This window comes from Ahaetulla prasina, chromosome 12 (genome assembly GCF_028640845.1).
Source record: "Ahaetulla prasina isolate Xishuangbanna chromosome 12, ASM2864084v1, whole genome shotgun sequence".
Lineage (NCBI taxonomy): Eukaryota > Metazoa > Chordata > Lepidosauria > Squamata > Colubridae > Ahaetulla > Ahaetulla prasina.
The window spans coordinates 26,585,354-26,592,499 of record NC_080550.1 but is presented as its reverse complement, the minus strand read 5'-3'; positions in this window follow the sequence as shown (position 1 = coordinate 26,592,499).

Sequence of the window (7,146 nt, the reverse complement as noted above, 5' to 3'; positions counted from 1 at the left end):
CCCGAAGAGGGTACATGTAGATTAACAGGAATGTCCAAGGGGCCCCGTGCCCAACTCACCAGAAGGTCTTCATCGGACTCTGATGTGGTTTTGCTGTCATCAGTATCGGCCGACACCGCCATCCTCCTTGATGGGCGTGCCCTTCTTGGCAACGCCCTCCCCACTTTTGCTGGTTTCGCGCCTTAGCCGCTGGTTTCACTGGTTCCTTTTCACCACCAGAGGTCGCGCTTGGTATCAACTTAACTCTACAGTCGGCTGCTCGGTGGCCTTCTTTCCCACATCTGTAGCACGCAGACGAACGTGGTCTTCCTCCCTCCAATCTAGGGGCGTCCCTATAGGTTCCTTCTGGGGAACCGCCAAGGGATGGCCCTCCAATGCGCTGTCTTCTGCCACGGTCCTTCACTAACTCGATTTCCATCTCTGCTGCCAGGGTGTACCAGCCATACAGCGTGGTTGGAGAGGCTCGTGCTCGACACAGTTCATAGAGATCTCCATTCAGACCATCTTTGAAAATGTCTACAAGGGTCACCTCCGACCACCCTCTCATCAAGGGAACTAAATCACTGAACTCCTGGTTATAATCAGCCACCGGCCTCCTCCCTTGCCTGATGGTTTTCATCCGACCTTTGGCCTTTTGCTCTGCCAGGGGGTCCTCAAACCTCCTCCTCAGTGCAGTCATAAAATGCTCGTAGTTTTGCAGTAAGGGGGAGTGGTTTGTATGTAACGACACATACCACGCAGCTGCTCTTCCGGTCAAATTATGAGTCACAGCTCTCACTTGTGCTGCCTGTGACCAATAATCTTCCCCCCAGTCTATCATGTGGTCATTCACTTTCGCCAGGAACAGTCCCAACTCCTTCGCATTTCCATCAAATTTCTCTGATAGGGGGGGAATTTTTGGCTTTTTCCTTCCCCTGCGCGACCTTGCTTGGTCAGCAGGTGGCGCCCGGCCCTCATCCAATTCAGCTTCCTCTGGGGAGAGATTTTCCAGCCCTGGCTCTTCAGAAATCTCACCACCCTGGAATTCACCTTTAGCTGGCCCCTTTGTATTCTCTTCCTCCTCTTCTCCCTCCCACCTGGAGGACCGAATAGGGGATTCATAACTTTGGCGAGCTGTTTGTGTTTCTTTCACCTCACGGAAAAGACGAATGCTTGCTCCAACTGGCGGTTGTCTGTTATCTCTCTCTTCTTGCCAATCCGATAGTCTCACCGTGCCCTTTTTTTTTCTCTTTGTTACTCCAGACTGAAACTTTTCGGCACTTGGCTTCCACTTCTCCTCTTCCAGCCTTAATTGCTCAATCCACCGATCTCTGCAATTTTCCAGCTCAGGGTTAAAAGTGTCAGCAAAATTCCTCTGGACGCCTCCCCCAGCTCAGCCGGCAGCAGGCCTTCCATCACATTTGGGTTTTCTCCCCCCCCGGTATTGCAATTGCAATCCTGGTTGGTAGACATGATGTGAGTTCCAGCTTAATGTCAAGCTACCTCCGACAATAAAAAAGGAAAGAATTCACCTTGACTTCATTTGGAATGAAAACAAGTACTTTTACTTTTACAGTCTGGATTGCAGCCAAGCAAAGCTGGAACTGAGACAAAATATAGCTAACATATCATATCCCCCCAATTGTCCCTCCTCCTCCAGGAGGTCAGGCTGGTCTGGTCCAATGCCAACTCCTTCACGGCCCCTCGTGGTAATCTTCTTCCACAGGTCTCTGGATGTCAGTCAACTTAGGAATGCAGTGTCGGTTAGAAAAGCGCGCGCTGATAAAACACAGTAGTTAATTATCCCTCCCCCTGTTATGTCAGCCGACACCCTTAATAGGCTCCTTTCCTTCACCCTGGACGGAGGTATGATACATCTCATTTCCTTAACAGTTTATAATACAGAAATAAACAGTTTACATTCTATCTACTGATATAATCATTCAAAAGCATATGAAGACTGGAGTGGAGGCTGACACGGGGTATCTACGGGACCGCCTACTGCCACCAGTAGCCTCGCACCGACCAGTGCGCTCTCACAGAGAGGGCCTCCTCCGGATACCGTCAGCCAAACAATGTCGGCTGGCGACCTCCAGGGGGAGGGCCTTCTCTGTGGGGGCTCCCGCCCTCTGGAACGAGCTGCCTCCGGGGCTTCATCAATTCCCCGACCTCCGGACCTTTCGCTGTGAGCTGAAGACGTTGTTGTTTCAACGTGCAGGACTAGCTTGAACATAGTTTTAATTTAGGGTTTTAATCAGGGTTTTAAACGGGGTTTTAAACTGTATTTAAAATTTTTAGGCCATTATTGAATCAGTTTTTTATATAGTTTTTAATTTGTATTGTATGTATTGTGTTTTTTACTGGCTGTGAACCGCCCTGAGTCCTTCGGGAGAAGGGCAGTATACAAATATAATAAATAAATAAATAAAAATAAAGGAATTTGTCTTGGTGCATACGATCTCAGTGTACATAAAAGAAAAAATACCTTCATCAAGGTACAACATTTACAGCACAAATGATGGTCATAGGGTACAATTTAACCCTTAATGATAACAACAAAAAGTTACAATCATACAGTCGTAAGTGGAAAGAGATTGGTGATGGAAATGATGACAAGATTAATAGTAGTGCAGATTTAGTAAACAGTTTGACAGTGTTGAGGGAATTATTTGTTTAGCAGAGTGATGGCCTTCGGGAAAAAACTGTTCTTGTGTCTAGTTGTTCTGTTGTGCAGTGCCCTATAGCATCAATTTGAGGGTAGGAGTTGAAACAGTTTATGTCCTGGATGTGAGGGATCTGTAAATATTTTCAAGGCCCTCTTCTTGATTCGTGCAGTATACAGGTCCTCAGTGGAAGGCAGGTTGGTCGCCATCATTTTTTCTGCAGTTCTAATTATCCTCTGAAGTCTGTGTCTTTCTTGTTGGGTTGCAGAACCGAACCAGACAGTTATAGAGGTGCCAATGACAGACTCAATAATTCCTCTGTAGAACTGGATCAGTAGCTCCTTGGGCAGTTTGAGCTTTCTGAGTTGGCGCAGAAAGAACAGTCTTTGTTGTCCTTTCTTGATGATGTTTTTGATGTTAACTGTCCATTTTAGATCTTGCAATATGATAGAACCTAGAAATTTGAAGGTTTCTACTGTTGATACTGTTTTTTTTATTTTTTGTTTTTTTTATTTTGTCACAATATACACAAGCATCAACATAAAATATCTGCGTATCATATAAGCTTATATATGAGCAAAAGTATGCAATAACTATATTAATTTGATATAATGAAAGGAAACAATAGGACTTTTGTGCTCTTATGCACGCCCCTTATAGTCCTTTTAGGAATGGGGTGAGGTCAATAGTAGACAGTTTTTGGTTAAAGCTTTTGGGATTTTGAGAAGAGACCACAGAGTCAGGTAGTGTGTTCCAAGTGTTAATAACTCTGTTGCAGAAGTCATATTTTCTGCAATCAAGATTGAAGCGGTTAACATTAAGTTTAAATCTATTGTTTGCTCTTGTAATATTGCGATTGAAGCTGAAGTAGTCTTCAATAGGAAGGACATTGCAATAGATGATTCTATGAGTTAAGAACAGGTCTTGTCGGAGTTGGTGGAGTTCTAAGTTTTCTAAACCCAGGATTTCAAGTCTGGTGGTATAAAATATTTTGTTGTTTTCAGAGGAGCGGAGAACTCTTATTGTAAAATATTTCTGGACACATTCAATTGTATTGATGTCAGAAATGTGGTATGGGTTCCAGACAGTTGAGCTGTATTCAAGAACAGGTCTAGCAAATGTTTTGTATGCTCTGGTTAGTAGTGTAGAGTTTTTGGAAAAGAAGCTATGCAAAATTAGGTTTACAACTTAGTGCCTTTTTTGCTATGGAGTTTCAGTGGGCTTTGGCACTTAGATCATTTGATACGAAAACTCCAAGGTCTTTAACAGGGTGGGGGTCATCTGTAAGGTAGTCCATCAAGCTGTTCTTGTTGTTGTCAAGTATTGTGAGAGGTGGAAGTATGGAAAGATTTCTCCTAAAGTCTACCACCATTTCTACAGTTTTGAGTGTGTTCAGTTCCAGATTGTTTTGGTCGCACCACAAGGCTAGTCGTTCGACCTCTCGTCTATATGCAGATTCGTCGTTGTCTCAAATGAGACCAATCACTGTTGTGTCATCTGCGAACATCAGTAGCTTAACAGGTGGATCGTTGGAGATGCAGTCATTGGTATACAGAAAGAAGTGGGGAGAGCACACAGCCTTGGGGCGGCCCTGTGCTACTTGTACAGGTATCTGATGTGATTCTGCTTAGCTTCACCTGCTGCTTCCTGTTCGTTAGGAATCTGTTTGTTAGTTAGGAATCTGTTTAGAAATCTGTTAGGAATCTGTTTCTAACCTGTTTGTTAGAAATCCGGCCCTCCTTGAATTCCATTGACTCTTATCGACCATGAGGGTGAAAACATCCATTATTATTTTTTTGTCCTCTTAGGAAAGGGAATCGGGGAGCAAGTTGTTTCAGAGCAGTTTTATCTTTCATTCCTTATTAGTGTTTAAAGACTGTTGGATTATTTTTCCAATTGATCAAGATCACATAGCATCTTCAACCTCTGAATCAGGAACAGCTTTATAAATCTGACATACTCATGTCACTTTGGAACATATCCAAACACACAAAACAAAAATAGGTTTAAAACTAATCAGTTCAACCCAGAAGCATGATTTTTTTAAAAAAAATTGGCTGCTTTCCCTCACAAAATGTTGTTTTGGGGTCTGCATCAGGGGTGAAATGCTCCCGGTTCGGACCCGATTGCCTGATACAGTAGCAATGGCGGCAGGTGGTTCGGAGAACTGGTAACAAAAATCCTGCCCATGCCCAGCTGAGCCGCGCGATCATCAGTTTTGTTTTTTTTTAAAGCATTTTTTCTCTGCTGAAAAAATGCTTTTAAAAGTTTAAAAAAAGCCTCTGATGATCGCGCAGCTCAGCTGGGATCGTCAGAACCTTTTAAAAACATTTTTTCAGCCGAAGAGGTTGTTAAAAAAATGCTTTTAAAAGGTTCTGGCAATCAGAAAACTCAGCTGGGATCATCAGAACACTTTAAAAGCTTTTGAAAGGCTCCTCTGGCAATCCCAACTGAGTTGCCTAATCATCAGAACCTTTTAAAAGCATTTTTTCTACATCTTCGGCGGAAGAGGTTGTAGAAAAAATGCTTTTAAAAGTTAAAAAAAAAGTTGGCCACGCTCACCCAGTCACATTACTCCCCCCACCAAGCCATGCCCACAGAACCGGTAGTAACAAATTTTACATTTCACCCCTGGTCTACATGTCTTCAATTGAATCAAACTGACTATGGAAAACCGGTTTGAGTCCGTTTCTTTCCTTAGATTCCTTTTTCTATGTTCTAGGGGATTCTTCCGTTGTTCTTCCTGTTTTGGGAGAAAAAGTAAGCGATTCAGAGCTGATGTTGAAAGTTCTCCAATATACCAATTGGAGGAAACACATTATCGATAATAAAAAAATGTATTATCGATATGGAGGTCCAAAAAGTGGACAGGTGTGGTATGTAGACGCTTTGGGTTGGGATGGAAATTGAGAAAGGGAAGGAGGGGACACCTCCATGTAGAGGAGCCACTTCTGCATCTTCCCAGACTCGAGGTTGCACACAAAACACAGGGCAGAAGCCAAATTCCTAGGGGCCGGGATAGCTCAGGCAGTAGAGAAGCCTGTTATTAGAACACAGAGCCTGCAATTACTGTAGGTTCGAGCCCGGCCCAAGGTTGACTCAGCCTTCCACCCTTTATAAGGTAGGTAAAATGAGGACCCAGATTGTTGGGGGGGCAATAAGTTGACTTTGTAAAAAAAATATACAAATAGAATGAGACTATTGCCTTATACATTGTAAGCCGCCCCGAGTCTTCGGAGAAGGGCGGGGTATAAATGTAAACAAAAAAAAATAAAATTCTTCTGACTCACTAAGCACCCTCCCTCCTCATGAAGCTCCATACTGACTTCCCACAAGTTCTTCTGCTTCTAAGAGGGATCGAGCAGCAAAGGAGCCATGACACCCCTATGTAGGCAGGTAACCTGGGGGAAATAACAGGGCATCCAGATCAAATGGAGAAGGGAGCCAGATAGTGAGTTTGGCCATTGACCAATGGGATTAAACATTGAACAGAACGGCCAGCTTCTCCCCCAGACCTTTTAGGGACTCGGTGTGTTGGGGGGTGCACTTAGACTTAAGAAGGGATCGAAACAAGCGTTGCACCCTCCACCAGCTCTGGGCCTCTTGGAATCACAGGTAAGCCGCACCTGATGCAACCCCCACCCCCGCCATGCAGCATCCGAGCCCCTCTTTGGGTGTGCAAACCCAGTAACCCCAGGAAAAGGGCGGAGAACCATTCGGCCCTTTGGGTCTTAAGAGCAGCCCTGCTGTGAAGACGGAAGCCGCGGAAAGGCCCAGGGCTGCATCATCTCCTGCCTCGAGAAACGGATTCCAGCGCGGCCTCGGTTCCCCGGGAGAGCCAGGCGGCCCTTTCTTGGGTAGAGAGGAAGGCAGAGGTCTGGGGAGATTCTCAGTCTTCCAGGCCCGTCCAGGTCAAGTCCAGCAGGTTCTGGAGAACCGGTAGTGGAAATTTTGAGTAGTTCGGAAAACCGTCAAATGCCACCTCCGGCTGGTCCCAGAAGTGGGGTGGGAATGGGGATTTTGCAATATTCTTTCCCCAGGAGTGGGGTGGGAATGGGGATTTTGCAATACTCTTTCCCCAGGAGTGGGGTGGGAATGGGGATTTTGCAATATTCTTTCCCCAGGAGTAGGGTGGGAATGGGGATTTTGCAATATTCTTTCCCCAGGAGTGGGGTGGGAATGGAGATTTTGCAATATTCTTTCCTCAGGAGTGGGGTGGGAATGGGGATTTTGCAATATTCTTTCCCCAGGAGTGGGGTGGGAATGGGGACTTTGCAATATTCTTTCCCCAGGAGTGGGGTGGGAATGGGGATTTTGCAATATTCTTTCCCCAGGAGTGGGGTGGGAATGGAGATTTTGCAATATTCTTTCCCCAGGAGTGGGGTGGGAATGGGGATTTTGCAATATTCTTTCCCCAGGAGTGGGGTGGGAATGGGGATTTTGCAATATTCTTTCCCCAGGAGTGGGGTGGGAATGGGGATTTTGCAATATTCTTTCCCCAGGA